Source organism: Podarcis vaucheri, assembly GCF_965113315.1.
Source record: "Podarcis vaucheri genome assembly, chromosome: 12".
NCBI lineage: Eukaryota > Metazoa > Chordata > Lepidosauria > Squamata > Lacertidae > Podarcis > Podarcis vaucheri.
Window position 1 is genome coordinate 11952834 of NC_138750.1, and position 23478 is coordinate 11976311.

The window sequence follows — 23478 nt, forward strand, 5'->3', positions numbered from 1 at the left end:
GCATGTTGTTGTGTGCAGACCTGACACACAATATGAAAATGTGATAATTGGCGCGCATCTTGCTGATGCACCACTTATTTGCCCAGCCGAATAAATCCAGAGCGCTCGTTCTCTGCCCAGCTGAGGAAGGGGCATTCACCTCTTTTTTGCTAGGTGGATATTAATATGTAACAAAATTATAGCTGCTGCAGCCCCAGATCTAATTGCTATAGATCATTTCCAGCAGTCCCAGAGAGCCAGCTGCTGGGAAACGGCATGGTTTAGTGAGTGCCTTGTCACACCAACACACCCCACTAGAATAATCGGAAAGGAGGCAGAAATGTTTAATACCACTAGCTGCAGTTATTAAACCCATCACAGCAACGAGAAAGAGGAAACAGGCATATTGCATACACTAAGGTAAGGAAATGTTTTCACCCTCTTCTGCCCGGATGAATCAGAAGGAAAGGTATGTTTCTGATAGCTCTTAAGTTTGCTAAAAATAAATAGGTAAAATGTAAGCGTGTGTGTGTGTGCATATACACATTTGTGTATTACAATTGTGTGTTTCCGGAAGGATCGCAGCTTTTCAAAGCTGAGAAAAATGCAGGAGACCACAAACCAATAAGGAACTACATAAATGCAGTAGGAGGCGGCAATTACATCCTTTATGAAGCTTTTTTTTAAAAAAAAATCATTGGAATCTCCCTGTGGGATTCTTGGAAGTCAACACCTGCCTTTCAAACAGTCTTGTACAAGAATGACCTCCCCCAACCGAGTGTGGATTAGCAAACTGTGCACACCTCAAGTGATTGGAGGCTTTCAGCCAACTACACCAAAAGTGGCCTATACTAACTAATGTACCTCCTGAGGAGGCTTGTTCCTGTGATCATAAGCAATCCTTGCTTATGTTGTAAGTAGCTCTCAGCCTGCTACCCCCTCCTGCCCCTGGGGCTACAAGCATCATCACCCCCTGTGGGAAAAGACATTCACATAACATAATTTCCCAGTTAAAGGGTATCATTCTCCACCTGCTACCTACTCCCCCTAGTTAGATAATTTTAGACTATGGACTTCATGGCATCACTGGGGAGCTCTTTGGACGATATTTTCACTTCTTTTAAAATGCTTGCTTATTTTGGGCACCTTCCTAAGGGATCTGCACTGGCTGCTTCACCACGAGACAATTTAAAGGTTTGGCTAATTGCTTACAAAGCCCTAAATAACCCTGGACCAGGTTATCCAAAACAAGTAGTCTTCTTCCATGTCCAGTAAGGGCATGACAATCGGCTAATGGAACCTGGTTAGTTTTGCCACAGCCTGATGATGCTTGTGGTGACACGGAGCTGGCCTTTTTCACTGCTGACACCCTGCTGAAATAAGAGAGGCCATGTCAGTGGGATGCGGGTGGCGCTGTGGTCTAAACCACAGAGCCTAGGACTTGCTGATCAGAAGGTTGGCTGTTCGAATCCCTGTGATGGGGTGAGCTCCCGTTGCTTCATCCCTGCTCCTGCCAACCTAGCAGTTCGAAATCATGTCAAAGTGCAAGTAGATAAATAGGTACCGCTCTGGCGGGAAGGTAAATGGCATTTCTGTGTGCTGCTCTGGTTCGCCAGAAGCAGCTTAGTCATCCTGGCCACATGACCCGGAAGCTGTATGCCAGCTCCCTTGGCCAGTAAAGCAAGATGAGCGCCACAACCCCAGAGTCGCCTGCGACTGGACCTAATGGTTAGGGGTCCATTTACCTTTACCTTTCAATCAGTATTGGCATTCCACCTGCTCCTGAAGATGCAGAGGTTTTTAGACAAGCATTCTACTGAACTTGTGATTTGATGGTTTTAACTGTTTTTCAACAGTTGTAATTCATATGCTTTTAAATTGTTTTATTGTATATTTTAGTTAAGGATGTGTTGTTACAGTGTAGTTTAGTTATGGATTTATGTTATTTTTGCAAACAACTTGGAAGCCATTTTGGCGTATGTGGTATATAAAGTAATAAAAGATTATAATAAAAACTTCTGCCGAGTGGGTATCTGGACCTCCACCCTCAAAGTCTTGCCCTGATAACACTACTGACTTTTCTTTCTCCATGCTGGATCTTTTGTGTTTTTATGGGAAGCAGCAACAGGAAAAGGTGGTTGGGTGTGAAAGAGCAGAACTGAGATGGACTGTGCAGAGGATACCAAACTGGATTGGGGTATCCAATATCTTAGAAAATTGGTTCCCAAACTCCCCCTGCAACAGACCACTTGAAAATTGCTGAGGGTCTTGGACCATGTAGTGATTTTTTTGCCTGTTGTAGCAATTGTAGCAATGATTTTAAATGCACTTTTATTGCTTATTTTATTTCTTATCTATTTTATTGTATTCTATAGAATTAAAATTGCAGTGCAATAAAATGCAACATAAGAAATAAAAGAAGCAGTGAATATTTAATGTGCTGGACATGCCATCTCTCATATTCAAAGACAAATCCACATACAGACTGTGGACCACCTGAATGAAATTCATGGACCACAACTGATCTGTGGACCACAGTTTGGGAACCCCCGTCTTGGAATATAGGAACAAGGTTCAAGATGGTTTGGACAGAATGCAGAACTGGGGCAAAAACTAGTAGCATGAATGAAAAAGAGATATATTAAAGATCTTCATTTAGGTAGGAAGAATCAGATGTACAAATACAATATGAATTTTGACAGCAGTAGATATGGAAAAAGATCTAGGGGTTTCAATAGACTATAAGCTAAAGATGAGTCAGCACTGCAACACAGTAGCTGAAAGGGCTAATGCAATTCTTGACTGCATCAACAGTGTAGAGGAATAATATTATCCCTGTAACAAGAAGTAATGGTACTAATCTATTTTGCTTTGGCCAGATGTTACCTGGAGTAATGAGTCCAGTTCTGGACACCAGAGCTGACAACTTGGAATATGTCAAAAGGAGAGTGACAAAGAAGGTGAGATACTTGGATACCAAGTCCTATGAGAAAAGGCAGAAGGAATTGAATGGGGAGGGGAGGCGCATGGATTATGAACATGGCTGATAATGTAGTTATCTTCAAAGATTTGAAGGGATGTCACTTAGGTCAATGAGCAGATTTGTTTTCTGTTGCTCATGAGGATGAATGAATGAATCGGTTCAAAATTATATGTATAGAAAATGTATGCTAAACAATTAGAAGATTGTCCTGATGGTACAAGGAGCAGTGGAACAGACTGCCAAAGAAGGCCTTTAATCAGAATCTGAGTGGGCACCTATGAGGGATGCTTCTGTAGAGTCTTTTCCAAGAGTCTTTTGTTATGGTCCACTTCAATGATGACTTCACAGGGCAAGTCTAATTGCCATTCACACTTTCAGTGATTGATTGCTCAAACTGATTGCACTCTGTTGCCCTAATTTTTCAGTAATCAATAAAAGCTTACAAACTTTTATTTATTATTATTGCTCTGTAATAAAACATCACCATTAGGAAAATTTGGAGGCAAACTACACATTACACAAAAATGCATTTAATGAATCCAGTACCTGCAATTTTTAGCAGAACAGTAGTGGGTGCAAGGAGCTGTGTAACTCTTTTTCTGCTGGCTATTTTTATGCTCCAAAGCATACATAAATGCACACACGAAGCTATTCTAATGGAGGGTGGCATGCAAGGCAGAGAAGTCTAACATTAATGAGGGACTGATGTTGTCAAATGTTGTGTAGTCAACTTGAAGGCCAAAATGCAGTTTAAAAAAATATAATTAAAATCTTGTCTCATCCATTATTTCACTAGCTAGATTTAGGTAAAAGCAATGTCTTGCAGCATCGATACCATAGCTACATTATAGTGACAATTAATAATTATCTTCTCTAAAGGATTGTAAGGATTACTTTACAATTGTAAGAACTGACCAAAATAATGTATGCAAAGCTCTTTGAACACTATACATATAGTATATATGGTAATTCCATGGAAATGTCAACCTACAGTCTCATTTTTCATTTTCATATATAGTTAACATGTTCTATATCATTTTAAAGATAATTTCCCAACGTTTCAAAATGTCACTTTACAGATGAATAAAACAACCCAGGACTCAGCTACCTTAGTAAAGAAAAAGCGTTTTATATGCGTTAAAACACTGTGGCACCAGATGGCACTGTGGAGTTCTGTCTTTTGCCAATGTGATTTCCCACTTTCAGGTTTACAACGCATTTTCCTGAAACACTTTTTCTAATGTGTCTCGATCCAGCCCCACAGTGTGCTATGCAAGATGACTCTGAATCTCTCTTAAGTTTCTTCTTCTTCTTCTAAAGTTCAGTTAAAGAGTTCTCCAAGAAAATACATAATGGGTTAATGACTGTTTATGGTATGTATAGTTTTACTTTCCCATTAGGTGAAAGGACAATAAATTTTGCATTGGAACAAAATCAGATAAGCTTAGGAAAGCAAAACATGAGCGTGTTACATTGGGGTGGGATATTTTCCCTCCTTCAACAAATGAAAATAAAATTCTATGTGTTTTAATTTTATTCGCTTCTTTGGGGTTCTTAGCATTATGAAAATGTGGTGAGATATTAACTGAAATGTGCTTTACACCCTACAATTATTGTGATCAAAGAAACAGCACAATGGTCCAACGTACGTAGCATGCGTCATTTAAACCTCTTTTTAGGACTATGGGAAATGTGATTGTGCTGTAATAAAGTGAGGAAGAAGAAACAGCCATTGAAGTGCGGGTGTCAAATTGCAACATTGTTATTGTTAAATTTGAGATTGGGAAATTGAAAATAAAATTTGTTAGCCAGGTGATATGAGATGGTATTTATTAGTATGGAATCCTCTTCTTTCTTTTTTTAAAAAGGAGACTGCAGTAACATCTGTCATGCCTGCAAATGATACATGTAGGTTGAAAAAACCGAATCGTTAGGGTGTCACCACAGCTAGGTGTAAGTTTTTGTGGGCACTACAATGTCCCACAAGTATGATGATGATCTGCACCTTGTGAATGCACAGTAAAATGTCATAGAGGCATTTATTTGTGGGTGTCTATCAAGGAATAATCACATGTTACATTGGCCACAGGTCATTTGCCAGAAAATGTTTTATCTCCCATTTCCAATAAACATTATCATGAATTTGACAGTTGTCCATGAAACGTTTTGCCGCATATGGGGGGCGGGGATGATTCATACTTATAGAGAAAACATTTTTCCAAGCTACAGATAAATTCTTGAGGTTGAAGTCTGTTACATTAGTCACATCTTTTTAAAAAACAATAAAAAGAGAGCACTTAAAATACCTGTGTCATACTTTTTGAATTATTTTTGTAAGGAAGATCAAGGCAGTCAAGAAACAAATACTTTAATGTTAATTGGAGTAAAATAATATTAGCCAACAGACAAACTATTGGGTAAAAAAGCTTACAAATGTAACATTGCTACCATAGAATTGCCTTATAATGGCTCAATAGCAGTGCTTTTTGGGGGGAATGCAGGGGTACGCGTACCCCTAAACATTTCGTGAATGTAAGTTTGGCCTCATTGAGGGGCAGTATTTCAATATGAGTAGGAAAATGAGAGTACCCCTATACATTTTTTAAGAAAAAAACCTGCTCAACAGTATATCACATCAGAGACCAATATGATTAATCTTAAATCAACAAGGAACCTCTAACAATAATTTGCTTTAATAAATAAAATTATTATCGAGCATTATATTAAACATTACTGTCTTAGACCTAGAAAACAAAAAGGCTTCTGGTTTGTTTGCTTAGCAGAACACAAAGCAGTTCAAATAGTGGTCATCACTGTGACTCTGGATAAAACCAGTCTATGAATGAGAACTGATATGAAAGAAAATCAAGTGTATTATTTTCTGCCCTGGTCCTAGAAAAGTAACATTCTTGTTTGTTCCTCAAGGTATTATTAACTATTGTTGCAAAGGGGTGTTGAATTCTGTCCAAAGAACTGTAAAGTATTGGAATGAAAACTGTACTTAGGTTTTCTGAAACCATCAATTTATATGACACCATAAGAATGGTATATTTATGCATTGTGCAAGAAAAGTGTTCGCAGCTAACAGTTCCCCTTGTTCCTGTTACGGATCCGGATGGTGAGAAACCAGATTTGGGGATTTAGACCCAAATATTTGTCCTTAACTCGGTGATAATCTTAGGTGATACTATTCTGCAGAAGTGGGATGAAGAAAACCCCTGGTCTGATCTTTAGTATTACCACCTTTCCATGACTCAGCTCAGCAACTCGCTGCACAAATTTTAAGGGACTAATCCTTTAACAACCCTTAAAATCTTCATGTTTCTAATTGTATAAGATGTGTTTCTTCTTCTTCTTGATATTAGCTGGAAAGTGAGGATCCTATTATGTACTGCACGAATCCCCAGGGGGTGATGGGACATGGTGATGCGCTGCCACTCTTGGGGAGATTATATGCTTCCACTTTGGAATGTGGATCCTCTGAATTTCTTTTCCATGTGTAGTCAGGGTGAGAACATGTACCTTCCCAGGGAAGATATGCATATTTCTCAGCTTTGAGTAAGGTATGGAGGTGTGGTGAGAGGAAGCATGAGTTTCTTAGGTTTCTGTGCTTTGTCACACCAAAAGCCACCTTCTATCTCCAGGGAAACTAGGGCTGCATTATCAAACCTTTATTACTTGGAATGAAGGCCAGTTGAAGTCACTGGACCTTATGAGTTCAGTACAAATAATTAAGATTGTGCTATAAGAGGTATTGGGGGACGCGGGTGGCGCTGTGGGTAAAAGCCTCAGCGCCTAGGGCTTGCCGATCGAAAGGTCGGCGGTTCGAATCCCCGCGGCGGGGTGCGCTCCCGCTGCTCGGTCCCAGCGCCTGCCAACCTAGCAGTTCGAAAGCACCCCCGGGTGCAAGTAGATAAATAGGTACCGCTTACCAGCGGGAAGGTAAACGGCGTTCCGTGTGCTGCGCTGGCTCGCCAGATGCAGCTTTGTCACGCTGGCCACGTGACCCGGAAGTGTCTCCGGACAGCGCTGGCCCCCGGCCTCTTGAGTGAGATGGGCGCACAAACCCCAGAGTCTGTCAAGACTGGCCCGTTCGGGCAGGGGTACCTTTACCTTTACCTTTTATAAGAGGTATTAATCAGCAAAATTGGGTTGAGGATACATCTGTGTGGATGGTGAAGATGATCACCCCAGAATGGAATGGAAGAAAACTTTGGTCAAGAGACTTTGGCTCGTGATGGACATACTCCTGAACGCCTGTCTTGAGGGGCAGAAGTGTTTTTCTTGCTGGCTGACAAAGCCGTAGATGAGTTTAGACAATACACTTGTGTGAAGAAAGTACAAGGCTTGTTTCTCTATGTGGCTAGCAGTGCTGGCGATTTTCATGACTCTTCTTGTCTGTCCCTAAAACAACACAAAACTGTTTCTGCACAAGTCTGTCCCGTGACCAACAGAGAACCAAATTTTTAGTGGGGTGAGAAAAAAGGACCAATAAAATTTCAGAAACTTCAGAGTGTCAAAGAAGATAAAAAAGACACTGTACTCCACGGAACAGCTAACTTCCGTTCCTTTGCTTAATTTTTGTTTTTTTTTGTGAGCTCCGTGTTCGTCCCATAGAGTTTTGTTCATTTGCCTTTTATTTATTTATTTTTTAGAAGAAGAGATTTCTTGCTTTGAACTTGTCTCTCCTTCAGTTCTGAAGCTGTTTGTGGACATTTGGGGATATGGCCTATAAACCATTTTGAACATATGTTGCCTTTCATTCTTGCTTGCTCCCAAGTGCTGTTTTTATTTTGCCTTTATTTTTCCACTTTCCACCTTCATCTGGATTCTTCTAGATGCTACCTATTGCATCCTGCATTTGTCTCTCAGCCCAAATAAATGGCTTCCTTTGAATTTCTGCCTGCAAAGATAGGACTTTCCTCTTTTTCAAAAACTTAAGATAAGTTACTGTATAGCTGAAACAAAGTAAATAATTTAACTAGTTTCGACTGTCCAATGTCCCTAGGGCTTTGGAGCATCTGGCTTGGTTTGGTTACTTGAAACGTACAGAGCTATTTGACTATTCTACTGGGATCACCCAACAAAAAATGTACCGTACTTCGCAAGGCTGACAAATTCTGGTCTGGATTATATGTGTTGATTTATGGACATGCTGGTACATAGGTGATCTTGCCTGCCTTGTGACGTGAATTGCTTTCCTGAGCCCTTTAAATCTGGTTCAAACTGTTACTTCACACTTGCATAGACATCACTTAATATTGTTAACCACTATATATCGAATGTGTGAAAGGGTCATCACAGATATCAGCTTCCATTGATTTGAGCACAAAACTTTTCAAACCTGGTTACTTCACAACATTGGCTACCTAACACCAAGTATCTAGAAACTGAATATACAGAGATCAGATGATATGTAAGCATGGGTCAACCAGCCGTAGATAATTACTGTTGCAGATATTCCCCCTTTTGCTAGGGTTGTATAATATTTTCCATTCTACCCAGAATGTTTCCCATTTCTCTAACAAGCAAATTAAGCTGTCCTAGTCATTCTGTAGCCATAGAGGACATTCCAAATGCCTGACTTCTCCTGCTACCCTCATTCCAAAGGGTTCAACACAAAGATGGACTGGTATCTGTCTGTCAGTTCTTACTTTTTTGCTCATGAAGTTTGGCATGAGACTCATATTCATGCTCATCTGTTATAAAGGGCTTTCCATAAAGAGTGAGCTGTTGCTAATCTTAAATTTTGGTCTGCTTAGCACCAAAGGACACTGGCATAAAAGCACAACACAGTTCACAGAAGGAGGGATATTTAGCTTCTGCTGCCCTTGGGCCCTCAAACCTGACTGCCAAGCAGCCTTATTTATCACTCAGTGCCCTCAACAATAACACATTTCCTTTACCCCTAATTGCCTCAAAATTTCCTCCAGCTGCTGCTCCCCCCCCAACTTTGCCTTATCCATTAGACATATTTAAATTTTCCCTTTGTTTTGTAATCTACATTTTTTCACACCCTAAAATTACAGCCCTTTCAAGGCGCAAGTCCCTCCATTCAAATAGCTGAACATGGTGTAATTTTAGCATCATATAATTTCCTCCATAATTGCTAAATCATTTTCTTCCTCTTCTGCCACCCTTCCTTTTTATTTCTTGTTTTTTAAAGAAGAAGGAAGCATCCAAGGAGGCACAGCTAAAAGAGACAGGAGATTTAATAAAGCTAAGACTGCCTCGCCGCATGTTGCACTATGCCATTGAATCACAGAGCCATAAAACAATATCTCCTCTGTGTGCAAACTTTTCATATCTGCTCTTCCATTCAATAAATCTTAAACTTTCTGGATCCACAAGTCATCTTAGGTTCACAAGTGCCAAACTCTTTCAAGTGTATCAATGAAATTCCCAAGTAGCATGCAACAAAAAGTATTAAAAACATAAAATGAAACTGTTTAGGGCATTTTTAAATTAAATTAAATTTTGTTTTACTTTTCACTAGTGGTGCCTTAGAGATGGGGAGAACTGACATTTATCAAAATAAAAGTCACACATTTTCACTCTCTTGTATCATGAATGTTTTGTCATAATGGATTTTCGTTTTAATGCTCCAATTACATTTGTAACATTCTTTCAAACTGAATAGCACTAATGACTTCCATTATTATTTACATGCTTCTTTAATTATAAGGTTTTGCATCTCACTCATAACATTCTCTTTCTTTCTCGCTCTCTCCACTACCCCAGATATAAGGCAGATGGATTTGAGCTTTCTGACGCACAAAAGCTCATGATGATTTAGCCTACATTAATACCTCTTCGTAATGTGCCCACAATCTGAGCCCCTCACAGAGTTGTAAATTAAATAAAGGAAGAAGAAGAAGTGGGTACGTTTCTCCTCAGGAAAATCACCAAACACAGAGATATATCAAATCTCTTTAAAAGCAGTATATATGCAAATTTAATTGAAAACAAATATATATCAAACGGCTTCCCAGGAGAAATGGAAATTTCTCTAAATTAGTAGCACACAAAGCAATAATGCCTCTTCTTAACACGTTTAATTTTGCCTGACAGTTTCCTTTTAGTTAAGAATGGTTGCCATTCACTTGGATGGGGAGAAAAGCAAAGGTTGCATTTGGGGACATGGTTATACCCGTGTGAAAACCCTTTGCGTGTCGTATTGGATACAGCAGTCGTTGTATTGTACAAGGCTCCCATTTGCACTCACCTCAACAATCAAAATAGCAAGCTAGTAAAAGCATATAACTGATCCAGGGAGATGCCCAGAAGTATTTTGCATTGCTGTGCAAAACAAGAGCACAAGAATGTCCTGCTAGATCAGGCCACTTGGTCCCTCTGGTCCAGAATCCTGTTCTCACAGTAGCCAACCAGATGCCACTGGGATGCATGAAACCCACAATCTCGCCTCCTGTGCACAACAACACTCTCACCTCCTGTGGTTTCCAACAACTGGTATTCAGAAGCCTTCTGCCTTCAACAGTGGAGGCAGAACAAAGCCGTTGTGGTTAGGCAGTTAAACAGATTTATATGTTAGAGAATGCCACCTGTCCCATGTTTTACTCTGCCTTAGGAACTCAATCACATTTACAATGCTGTGGCACACATCAGAGCTGGCAGAACATCCTAATTTCCCAGGCAGAGCTAGCCTACTGCATGAATACTAAAGGTGTCAAAATCCACGTCTCGATAAGCCCTAAAATTTGGTGCAGCATTACTAGAAAAATCTGACATGGAGAATATTTGCACTTATCCATCAAGATGGGGGATTCAGACTGCACTGCAAAAACAGCGACAATGTTTTCAGCTTCCAGGAAAGCTGAAGTCTTGCAGACATTGATTTCTATAAAAGTCTGGAAACAGAACATTTGCAGAATTATATACTTCTCGCCCAAATAAGGAGTTCGTAAGCACTCTGCAATGGTTAAGATACCTCCAAGTCAGTCAGAAAGCTGGAATTTGAAACACATATAAAAGATATTGATTAGTAGTAGACGAGAATAGAAGGGAGAAAGATTAAGATACTCTGGGAAACCCTGAAATCTCAAATTTGCATTGCGCAAAGCCTATTCAAAAAGTCTGAAACTAGAACTTGTTTGCACTCCAGTTGCATGAAGTTTACATCATAACTGGGAAAAGTGGATTAGGCTCATGCACCTTTGATAACTGGGCCAATGAGAAAATTTCAATCTTATCACACAACTACACTTGCTGAAAATCCCTCTTCTACATAACTCTTCCCACCCCCAATTTTATAATTTTTATTATACAATACAGTCTCCACAGAGAAAGGAACATAGCATTAAGTTTATGGTGTCATTTTACATGGTCTTAAAACATTAGCAGTCCATATAGGTTCTCCACTGACAGGGATGTGGGGCCGGTGGGAGAGCTTTATTCTCTCCCCCCCCCTTACGTATGAAAAGAGGGGAGACCAGGCATTTTCTTCAAGGCATTTTCCTTTATAACCCAATCTGCAACTCTTCTAAGCCCAGTTAGTCATTCTGAACTAGCTATATCCCAAATATTATGGAAGCAGATCTCAAGCGATAGCTCCACCTGGGAATTCCAGTGAAATGCTATCACTAGACATGTGGCTACCAGTAGAAAGGGGAGGGGGGAATCAAATCTTTCTGCTGGATAGTAGGGTTGGAATCTGGGTTTAGTGAAAGCAGGGCTAAGGCTGGCTTTGGCAAGAGAGGTTGTTTTAAACATTTTGGATGTGTTGAGGAGACCCTGGTCCAAAACATATAAACAATTTTGCATTCCCTCCAAGCATGAAAATATGCTCCAAGGTTCCATACTCTGGCTTCTCCTCAGATCGTATAAATATTTCACCTTTTACTACATAAGATGAAGAAGTCCCATCAGCTTCTGCACCTGGTCACCTACCCACAACAGAGACCAGCCGTCAAGCACAGAGTAAGAGAAACTGAACATGGGATGGGATGTTTTGCTACAGGAGCTCTGATGGCTCGCCAGAGTTGTATTTGGGGGAAGGATTGCTTCTGTGAGCATCTAGAAATACAGATCTGTGCATGCAGGATTGCAAGCTTCACTACGCATCTTGCATAGTCTTCAATCAAATTCCATCAGATTGCATTATTTACGCTGTGCTATGGAAGCTCTTTAGCACAAAGGATTTGTCCTCTCAGGTATGTCCCCAAATGTGCCTTCGTTCAGTAATAATTGAGATCTGTGGGGACATGTAATGAAGAAAATGAATAATGGGGTGATCTGGGTAAGAAGAAAAATGTAAGGGGAAAAGCTGTTCCAAGGAAACCTGCCCTGTTTTGTTGCTGAAACCAGTTTGTTTGAGGCGGCGGGGGGGGGGGAGTATTGTGTATTAGGCTCACAGCCAGTGATGGGCAAATGCCAGTTTCTTCTTTTCCACATGATTTGAAAGTCCTTATGAAATTCATCAGCATTCTAGTGCATTTTTTTGCCTTATATACACATTTTTGCAAGCAATTTCCGACGTTCGGTATACCACCCTTTATCTGATGATCACAAGGTGGTTCACAACATAAAAATACAAAATGAGGAGAACCCAAAATATATTTTAAAAAACCCAAGAAAACAAAAAGAAACCAATAACCCCCTTCCTACAAACACATTTAGAAGGATATAGATTGTTTGCAGAGTACCTGGGGGAAAAGAAAATTGCTGCAGAAAACCTAATCCTCAAAGGATGACTAAAAACGTTAGCATTAATATTATGATTTCTTTGCAGAAACCCATGAGATCGTATAGATAAAGGGAATAAACCCTATTACACGGATTCTTAGATGTTAATTTCGACTGGCAGAAGCCTAGCCAGGAAAACTTACTAAGCATGGCTATAATATGATCCAAGTGGATAACTACCATCAACCACATTCTGGGACAAATGGCAGCTTCATTACTGTCTTCAAGGCCAGCCACACATAAAGGGCATTGCAGCTATTTACCCTGGAGGTAGTAAAAGCATGAACTGCTGGGACCAGGTTTCATTTCTTCTGAGAAGGGCACAATTGGTGTACAAGATAGAGCTGATGAAACATATGCTTTATCTGAGCATCTGGGTGTGGAATTGAGTCCAGGAGAACTCCCAAATTGCAGAAACATTTGCTTCAGGGGGAGTGCAACTCCATCCAGAACAGGCTGAACAACTGATCTGAGATCATCAGGACATCCAAACAAGAATGCTTATCTCTTATCAGAGTTGAAACCCATTACATCTATTGCAGGCATTCAATTTTTGATGTGTTCCCTATCAAAATATAAATATATTTTATTTATCAACTGATAAGTATTCATTATTTTATTTTGTTTATTTGTTTATTTTAAAACACCTTATATCCTGTCTTTGTCCTAAGACTCCAAGAATGGTTAAAAGAATAAAACAATAAGGAATGGGGAGTGGGGGTGGAAATCAACACTATCGTAAAATAGAACAATGCAGTGAAATATTGCAAGCAAGCAGGTTTTCTAGAAAGCTTGATGTTTATCAGACTGAAAATTCTGACCCTGTGCATCAAAGAGGTAAAACATATGTACCAGATTTGCATGTGCACACATACAAGCCAGTTGCATTAGCTTTGTGGCAAATGACTAACTGTGGCATCATGTCTACTCAGAAATAAGTCACATTGAATTCAAAGGGGATTCCTCCCAAATAAATGGTTTTAGACCTTCAGGCTAACTTGGCCAGATGTGTCATTTTGAAATTGCTAGTAGGCTTCATAGCTGTTCTAGCAATGCAGGCTTTCTTCTACCAATACATAAAACTAGGAGATCAATTAACAAGTACAAAAAGACACACTCTTCAATGAAAACACACAATAAAACTGTCCCCAATACACGGACAAATGGATTCTCAACCTGGAGGGGCTGGTAAATATGTCAGTATACTATAATTAGAAAGTGGCAAATAATACAAATAATTTTGCCAGTGTGGCTAATCTGCCCAGTATGACTGGGCGTTCACTGCAGAGGTGCTGGTGTTGTTTGGGTTGTAGATTAAGTCAACAACATCACATGCTCATGCAGTTCCAAGAAAAACTCACCTCACATTGCAGTAACTCTTTTCCTGATAAAAGTCATACATACCACTTACCTTCAAAAGAAAAGTTGCGCAAGTACACAATCTGAATTGATTTCAGAGGAGCTCATGGAGAAATCTTCTACCAGCTGAACAGAAGCTCTGCTCATTTTATTCAAGGTGTTCGGCAAGCTAAACAAGATGCATGTCTTACTGTTTGCAAATGCTTGGTTTCAGTTATGCATCTGTTACACAATTGCTTCTTCTATATTCTGAGTCATTGGTAGTGTCCAAAAATAGTCCTTTCATCTTAAATTAAGAGAAGAGCATTATAGATCATGCAGACGGAAAATCCTGTCTCCTTGCTACTAACAAATATGCTACAGGGCCTTAGAGTAAGAAAACTGCTGTATTATATCTTAATGCTAACAGATGCTACTGCTGACCTGCTTAACAGATCGAGAAAGAAAACAAGTGGGTGGAAAGAAAAGAGAGAAGGATGAGGGATTTACAAATGAATACATTATTTGCACACATGTAGGTATTGGGGAAAGGAAAATTAAAAGCATAAGAAGGGGTGTTCACCTGTTATGTTCAACAAGAGTACAATCTGTGTACCTATGTACACATAGTTGAGCTGTACACTTGTACCATTGCCCACATGTAGCATTCAACAGGTGTATAGTTTATGTAGGTATGTACACAACAGTTGAGATGTACAACACAACAAACATACACCCTTTCTCACAAACACTTGTACATATGTAGACAACAGCTTGCGCCTGCATTCAGTGCAAAGAATGAACAAGCATTATGCTTATAAGAATGGTGAGCTACTTCTGGCTCATAATGCATGTGCTTTTCAGTTCCTTGTTCTACTCTCCAAAGTTTCATAATCAATTAATTTTCCTTGACAAATTCATACTGTATTGGTTGCACCTTTCTGTTTCCAAAAAGATGTTCCAAAGTGCCTGTTAGTTCCTGAGAGGAAACAGAAAATAAGCAGACCAGTATCCTAAGTTAGCCAAAGTTGAGTCAAGACCATTGGGTTCAATAAGCATGTTTAGGTACTTAAGTAAGATTATTTGCATCTGCCCAACTTTGGCAAGCCACATTTTGGGAATAATTCACAGGACTTGTTGCTAGGTTCCATGTCTCTAGGATCCTACTTCAGCCTTCATCACAACAGTGGCTTAGATTTATCTTGTCAAGTGTGTCAGAATCAAGGTCCTTTCCAGAGATAGATTCCAATTTATACAATAAATATACAACATTTAAAAATCCAGTTGATTCAAAATTAATAGAGTGGTACCACTTTAGCTAATGGGGCCTCCCGCTGCCGCCGTGCTGCTGCTGCACGATTTCTGTTCTCATCCTGAAGCAAAGTTCTTAACCCGAGGTACTATTTCTGGGTTAGCGGAGTCTGTAACCTGAAGCGTTTGTAACCTGAAGCGTCTGTAACCTGAGGTACCACTGTACTCAGTTGTGGTCTGCACAATGAAAAAGGCAGTTTGCAAATAACAGCCTTGGTTTTTGTGTGGTTCTTATTACACATGCATTCCTTTGGCTCCGACTCACTTTGCAAAAAGTTGCAAACATGTGTATTTCCTGTAGCCAGATCCCCATATTTTATAAAGCACCTAGGGTAGTATACATAGTTTTGGTCACTGTTGGATGGCTGATTCCAATCACCCACCCTCTCTTTCCTCTTCCAAAGATCACACTCTTGGAAATGACTTGTATCTACCATCTCCTGCAACAGGGCTAGACATTTTTTCTTCCAAACCAAGTAACAATACCTGACCTTTAGCAAAACTACCAATCTGTCCTTAGCTGAACTAAGTAAGATAAAGATAGGAAAATACCATCCTTTCAAAAACATCTTAACCCAACACTTCTGGGGTAAGGGGAAAAAATTAATAATTTAATCAAGGCAAGCTAGGATCAATCATGCTATTTGAAAGGATTTCCTGATGAATGACAAGTCATTAAATGGACCTGCTGAGAAAACAAACCAGCCCATGTGAGGTCTCAATAATGTGATCTTGGAATGTCAAATGGAGGCGGGGAATTGAGGAGCAAAACTATTGAACCAAAGGGAAATATTAAAAGTAAGGATTGTTCAGTTTTCTTGTGAACTTGTAAAGAACAAAGCTACAACAGGTGGCTTGAGCTGTTTGATCAATGATTGTTAGCTCCTCTTCATAAAGAACAGTTTGTTCAGGTCTTTTTCTTCTTCCTCTTCCACACCCCAAGCATTATGCAGTTATAGAAAGGTGCTTTTTAAATGCATTTTGGCTGAGACATTATGCAGGTGCACAACATGCTAACCAAAGGCTGCAGATTAATAGTTTAGGACTAATAATTGCTCATCCTCTGTACAGCAGAACATTCAGCCCAAATCTGCATGTATGCCTATATTTCATTAACTCTTTTGCCCCAGGAAGTGAAGATACTGTTCTCCTTGTCTAAGTTCTGATGTGATTCTTGATTTAGCACAGAAACTCTGTGGATGTTAAGGGTTATCTGTGTGCTCTATTGTCCTTACCTTTCTGTCAGAAGCTACCAGGGCTTGCCCAACATATTTTGCTGCCTGAGATCAAGGGCAAGATGCTGACTCCTGTTGCCATATTTTGAAGAGCAAAAAAGAGGACACATTTGCCGACTTCTGCTTTTAACTATGGATCGCTTTGATGACTCTCATTTCAAAACAGAGCATGTGTCCTGGGGAAAGAGGACATATGGCAACCTCCCCATACAGAGGATTCCCATGTTACTTTAACAATGGTGGTGAGATCTACTGAATCTCAGATAGCATGGTTAGTTTAGGGGGGTGGGCCAGGGAGGAGTCATGGAATACACATATTTTTCACTTGAAAGGGGAATGGTTGGGAGGAGTGACTTAGAAGAAACAGCTAGAGGGCAGTCATCACCCCCCCCCAGCTTTTGCTGCCTGAAGTGGTCACCTCATTTTGTCCAACAGTAGGGCCGGCCCTGGAAGTTACCATAATAGTGTACAACCAATCCACATGTAGCCCATCAAATGAAAACCTGGAATGTCAGGCTGAAACTACACAACAACACAGGGAGAAGGGTGGGCGCTGTAAACCCATACCTTCCTTCATGCGTTGTCTGGTGACATTTAGTGGGAAAAGTGTGGGTGACGTCATCACATAAGTATGTGCTCACTGCTCTGCTCCACTGGCTGCTATTGGGGCAAGGAAATGCTACAATCCTGGCACCATGTAAGGCCTTTCCTTTTGAGTATATTGCTAGGAAAACACATATGGGTGGCAAGTACTTGTCTCCCCAAAGCAGTCCTTTGGGAAAGTGTGTGAAACAGAAAAGAAGGAGCTGGGTCCATGCGCCATTGCACCAAGCCAACAGTGCAGGGCAGGCCTTTTCGGGCAGGGTGGGGATAAGGCTTAGTGTTGTGCCCAAACCCATCCTCCAATTTCTTGCCCTGAGAAAGCATTCTTTCCCTGAGAAAGAGGCTGCTGTTTCTCCATGATCTGCCTCTTTCTCAGAACATCTTCAAATTCCTTTAGAATTTGAGAACATACTGGATCAGGCCAAAGGTCCATTGAATTCAATATCCTGTGCTCACAGTGCCCAACCCGATGCCTGTGAGGAACACACAAGCAGGACCTGAGCAAAGGGGCACTCTCTTTCCCCCCTGCCGTTTCCAGAAACTGATATTCCGAAGCATTACTGCCCCTGACCAATGAGGGTCTGGTGGTGATGACATGGGATACTATGTGATCCCTGTATGGCTGCCAACATGCTGTGAAGAAGCCATTTCAGGTTTCTCTCTTCTTGTTTGCTTTAAAGCCGCGGTTCTCAACCTGTGGGTCCCCAGATGTTTTTGGACTACAACTCCCATCATCCCTAGCTAGCAAGGCCAGAGCTCAGGGATGATGGGAGTTGTAGTCCAGCAACATCTGGGGACCCACAGGTTGAGAACCGCGGCTTTAAAGGAAACATGCTGAAATAGCAGCAGACGAGGCTGTGTACAGATTTGAAAAGATGAATTTAAGCTTAGGCCTCAGAAAGGAAATGGAGCTTTAACCGCTTGCCCTCTGAAATGGCACCTTTCACAGTGAAGGGTCAAACCTCTGAGAAATTCAGAACCAAGGGCATCTTACCCATAGAAGCTGCTGGCGCAGGCACCAGGGCGCCAAGTTCTGGAGGGCACCAGGGAAGAGGCAGAGGCTGGATGCAGTGCCTCCCGGCATCAGCTCACCGCCCATACCCACCTCCGCCATGCCACGCCGAAGCAGTGCCACACCCGGAGCCTCCATCTGTCGTGGCCACCGTGGCATGAAGTGGCCAGCTGATTCCAACCTCCACCTCTTCCCCGCCAGAGGAGCCACCCTCCAGCCGCTGCCCGCCTCCTCCAGCCCCGCCGGCAGTGCCGTCCTCCCTAAAAAATCTCTGGGAAACAGGGAGGGTTATGGTGGAGGGAGCTTTGCACCACGGCGCCAGATATGCTTAAGACAGCCCTTTTCAGAACCATACCAGCCATGACTAGATGCAGGAAGTGCAATGGACAATAATGTGAGCTGAGGTCCTGAGCTGAATGTTTGCTTCCTCAATACATTCACAAGGTGGAATGAGGCAAACCACGTTGTCTCGTGCCCATCCCTTCTCAAACTATCCTGCTGCCCTGGGCTCCTTTGGAGGAAGGTGCGGAATATAAATATTAACTCAGCAAACAAACAAACAAATGTAAGGATGATAATACTGGCCTACATCAGAGGATTGTTGTAAGGATAACTGAGATACTGAATGCCAAGGGCTTTGAGCACCCTGAAGCATAAATGTCATTAGCTTTGAGCTACTTACTCTGGGCTGAGCAGTTGCTCCTAGATCAATTCTCCTTCAATTCCAAAATAATGAACTGCCATCATATCCGTATTTGAGATAGCACCTTTGTGCTTTGAGCACTCTGCAACACTAAGTATTCTCTGGGAAAGTTAAGATAGGAAACGTCACCTTTATTGTAGCATCTGCCATAACAGATTACAATGATTCTCTCGTACCGTTCTGGGCAAATACAAATTTTACACTGTCTGTTTTTAATTAGGGATTGCACTCTCCTTTATACTTATTTGATCTTGTCAGTTTCAAAGCTGTCCTTTAATGCTTGGCTGGCAGTTTTTAATTGCTCGCCAAATGCTTATTATAAAGCTTTCGTAAAAACCGCGCATTGTTCACAGTGGATAGCTATTGCAAAAAACAAAACAAAACACAAAAAACCCCAACCTGTTGCTATTGCAACTGGTGACTGACATTATTGTACATAATATGATGGTCATTTCAACCTAGACTGCCAGTATCAACTCTTTTACCTTATAGAATCTCTAGGAGCTGGAAGCTTTGCAGAAGTTTAACACAGACAGTCCTTTCCATGACTGCAGAACTGCTCCATCTGCTGCCTTTCTATGTATCAATGACCTGGATCCTAAGACAAAGTAACTTAAGGAAACTCAAGGAAAACAAGCTCCCCCCCCCACTGCAACCAGCTGTGCCCCGCCTCTCCAAGACCATATGGAACATGGCAATGGGGGCTTATGTGAACTTCTTTAATTTAACTTTGAATCCAACCCTGATTTTGAGCAATCCCACCCTCACAAAGAAAACCCCGATGCCCAAGCTAAATCGTTTAAGGGGATCCCTTGATCTTTCAGACAGACCTTTCAGAGGGGGTGCAAGTGGCTGTAGGGAGGAGGAAAGGAAACTTCCCCAAATTTCCTTAAATTAATTTATCTTCAGTTTTGAGCCACAGTCTGTAAAGAGATTTGACCAGCAATTCATTTTAAAGGTTCTGAAAGATCACTAGCACTGAAACGGTTTTCTCCCCCTCCCCCGCCAAAAAAAAAATAAAAAAATAAAAATAAATCCCTGACATGTTTAATTTGATCTGGAACCTCCAAATGCATCTTCCCTTAAACTCAGGTGAAATTTAGGAGCAGCAGAACTCAACCGAGGAATTTCTCAATCCCTATCAGAGCTTCTTCATTTTTCTTTGAAATATCTTGCTTATCAGGACTTGAGCAGGAACCTCTGTATTTGCATTGCATGTTGCTTTAGGTGAAGATGCAAATCTGTTTTAGGTGAGGATGTAAATCCATCAAATTTTGCCAAGAGCGGAAGGGAAGGCCAATGCAAATGGTTCAACTCAGCTGAAAAACATGGAGACGAAGCTAAAATAATTTCCATCGGTGCTGCTCTGAATATTCTCTGCTGAAGGTAGAACATTCTGAATATTCTCTGCTGAAGGTGAATATTCTCTTGTAGAAGGTAAGTTCTGGATAGAATTTCTCCATCCTCATTTTTATTTTCATTTTTAAAAAATAACATTATATTATAACAATATGTAGCCAAACCCATTAAACATTGAAAATACTTGCTTCCAATGCAGAAAAAGAAAACAAATGAAGAAAGATAAAATGGAATATGAACTGGGGAGAGGATAACAAAACTCTACAGGCACCTCCCCAATCATGTGTGATCAGCATGCGCATGACTGCTGACGCATGTGTGATTTTTGGGACTGAAAGAGGACAGGGTGGGGGCAGAATGGGCCAGAATGTGCATTGGACTGATGCATGTATCAGCTGGGAACAGAACCCCCGCATAAGTAGGAATTTGCCCGTATAGCACCATAAACTAATAGGAAAAATAGCATCATTTTTGATGTTATTCCTGAAATGCTTAAAAAAAAAAAAGCCCCACTCATCCTCATTGCTTGTTTGTTTTTAAGTATGCTTTCCCCCCATTTCTGTTTATGGGAATGTTCAAGGAGGCAGGAGAGGATATATTGTTTAATAATATCCTTCCTAACTTACACTAGCAAGTTCTATAACTTAGCAGAGTTCTAACATTGCCCTTTTAAATACGCAGCGGTTAGCTTGTTGCAAGCTCGTTTAAGCTTCTCAATATAGGATTCCTGGTAACCCCATTTAGGTAAAGGTACCCCTGACCCTTAGGTCCAGTCGCGTACGACTCTGGGGTTGCGTGCTGAGGGAGCTGGCGTTTGTCCGCAGACAATTTCCGGGCCATGACTAAGCCGCTTCTGGTGAACCAGAGCAGCGCACAGAAACGCTGTTTACCTTCCCGCCAGAGCGGTACCTATTTATCTACTTGCACTTACTTTCGAACTGCTAGGTGGGCAGGAGCTGGGACCGAACAACGGGAGCTCACCCATCATGGGGATTCAAACCGTCGACCTTCTGATCGGCAAGCCCTAGGCTCTGTGGTTTAGACCACAGTGCCACCCACATCCTGTAATCCCCTTTACTAACCCCGAAAAAGAATAGACACGACACAATCTTGTGTAAAACGTATAAAAGAAGTTTACTCACACATTCAGTTCACAGATGGATCCCTGAAGGCAGACTTAGTTATAGAAGTACATACAAGTGGAATCTATCCCATAAGGAGATAGTCCCTTTGTGTTCTGTTGGCTAGGAGCATTGTTGCTTCTGCGAGGAATGGAGTCAAAGAGAGAGGAGGAGGGCTGTGTGCCTGGTCCTTTTGTCACCTGGACAGGTAAGGTCACACCCACCTCTAGTCACATGCAGAGGAAGTCTGCCCCAGCCCAGGAGGAAGTAGGAAGTTTTCTACTGGCTGCAGCAAACATCCCTTTTCATGTCCACTCTAGGAATGTTGTATTTGACTGCTATCTGTGTTTCACATCCCACACTGTTTGGTGTCTGTCGAAACTGCTTTGATTAATAGGAAGCTGGTTGTTTCCCCTTCTTGAATTGGTTACATGGATGAGTCCAACCAAGCATGGAACGTACAACAGCAGAGCACTATGTATCAAATCAGATCTATGTGGCGATGCCACTGTGTGTAAGTAAAAGAACCCTAAGTGGGGAGTTTGGCAAGAAAAGCTGAAATGTCATAGAGGAGTGACATGGAAAAAATTGGTGCAAATCCCAGCCTAATTGGAATGACTTAGCAAGATTTTTTTCAGGAGTGGAAACCGAGGCTACACTTCTGGACCCACTTTTGACAATAAAGGAAACAGAGGGAAAGTAGGTCTCCGTGTTAGGTGAGTTTATCAGCTATTACGTTCCACAAATATTGCCTGGACTTTCTCTTTTGCCGCAGGAAGGACCACCAACAGCAGCTGCCATGGCAGAACAGGGGGCGGTAGGAGCCTTCACAGTTATTTGATTTGGCGAGAGCTGAATTTTGCATGTTGATTTGAAGCAACAGCCCAGTTCCTTAGCTGTAAGCTTCTAGTATACAGTAAATTACTCATAGTGTTTCTGCAGCACTCCTCGTTTTGCGGGCTTTTAATAATGCATTTGAATTTCCTGACCCTTCATGCAAATAAAGAAAAACTCTTAAAGGAAAGGGAACCCAGAGTATAGTCTGGGAACACTAATAAACACAGTTGACTGTCTCTAGGGGGAGAAAGAGCTGTTGAGAAAACTAGGCAAGCTTTAAATTGTCTTATGAAAACTAATTATTGGTACATGACAGTTTAAATCTGGGAGGTGTAATCAAATAACTACACAATGAACTGCGTATTTTATAATATGCTAACATGATTATTCTCTCTGCATAGTACATATGTATATATGTAGATGAGCTGAACTAGCACTCACAAAAAAAATGCTCTAGTTAGAGGGGTCAGCAAACTTTTCCAGCAGGGGGCTGGTCCACTGTCCCTTAGACCTTGTTGTGGGGGGCACAACTATATTTTGGGGGAGAAAATAAAAATGAATGAATTCCTATGCCCCACAAATAACCCAGAGATGCATTTTAAATAAAAGCATGAATTCTACTCATGTAAAAACACGCTGATTCCCGGACTGTCTGCAGGCTGGATTTAGAAGGCGATTGGGCCAGATCCGGCCCCCAGGCCTTAGTTTGCCTACCCATGCTCCAGTACAACAAATTACTTCATCTAAAGTGTGGGCATCTAAGTCCCTTTTCCAGTCTGGTAAAGGTCATCACGTTCCTCATCAAAGCATGCAAATGGGTGCAGATTCAAGTGGAATGGAGACAGTGAGCAAGACTGTTTCATACATTTATGATTGGAAGTCCAGTTGTCCAAGAAGATTTCCGTTATGAGTGAATATGGGGAATATCCAGTGAGCAAATATCACTGGATATTCCCCAGTAAGTCTAATTTCAAAACAAGCAAGCAAGCAAGCAAACTAACAAGCTAACACAACCATACATATTTCCAAACGCGAGGGCTACAAAGATGATCAAAAACATTTTTTGTGGGGGAGAGAGACAATAACAAATTTGGGTGGGGAAGCCAAAGGCCACAAAAATATATGTTTTGAGCGGCTCCTTTGGGTTGTCATGGTGTCCTTCTTCCTAGGCGAGAGATCAGATTGACTTGAGGGAGTTAAGGGAGTGCAAGAAGGTCAAACCTAACCATTCTGAAGGAAATCAGCCCTGAGTGCTCACTGGAAGGACAGATCCTGAAGCTGAGGCTCCAATACTT

At 41.2% G+C, this 23478-nt stretch overlaps 1 protein-coding gene and 1 long non-coding RNA gene across 3 annotated transcripts in view; one reads left to right on the forward strand and one right to left on the reverse strand.

The window, feature by feature from the left end:
• Positions 1–23478, reverse strand: part of ARPP21 (cAMP regulated phosphoprotein 21) — a 241559-nt gene that overhangs the window by 172479 nt on the left and 45602 nt on the right. The window contains exon 1 of one of the 2 annotated variants that reach the window (XM_082192792.1): positions 14076–14364. The exons of the other annotated variant lie outside the window; for it this stretch is intronic. The gene's annotated coding sequence lies outside the window, so the exon portion shown is untranslated. Of the gene's footprint in view, positions 1–14075; positions 14365–23478 lie in introns of those variants that run through there. 2 annotated transcript variants of the gene reach the window in all.
• Positions 101–22223, forward strand: LOC309515280. Its single transcript, XR_014212391.1, has 3 exons — positions 101–399; positions 20117–20303; positions 22122–22223. It is a non-coding gene; the product is annotated as an uncharacterized lncRNA (long non-coding RNA).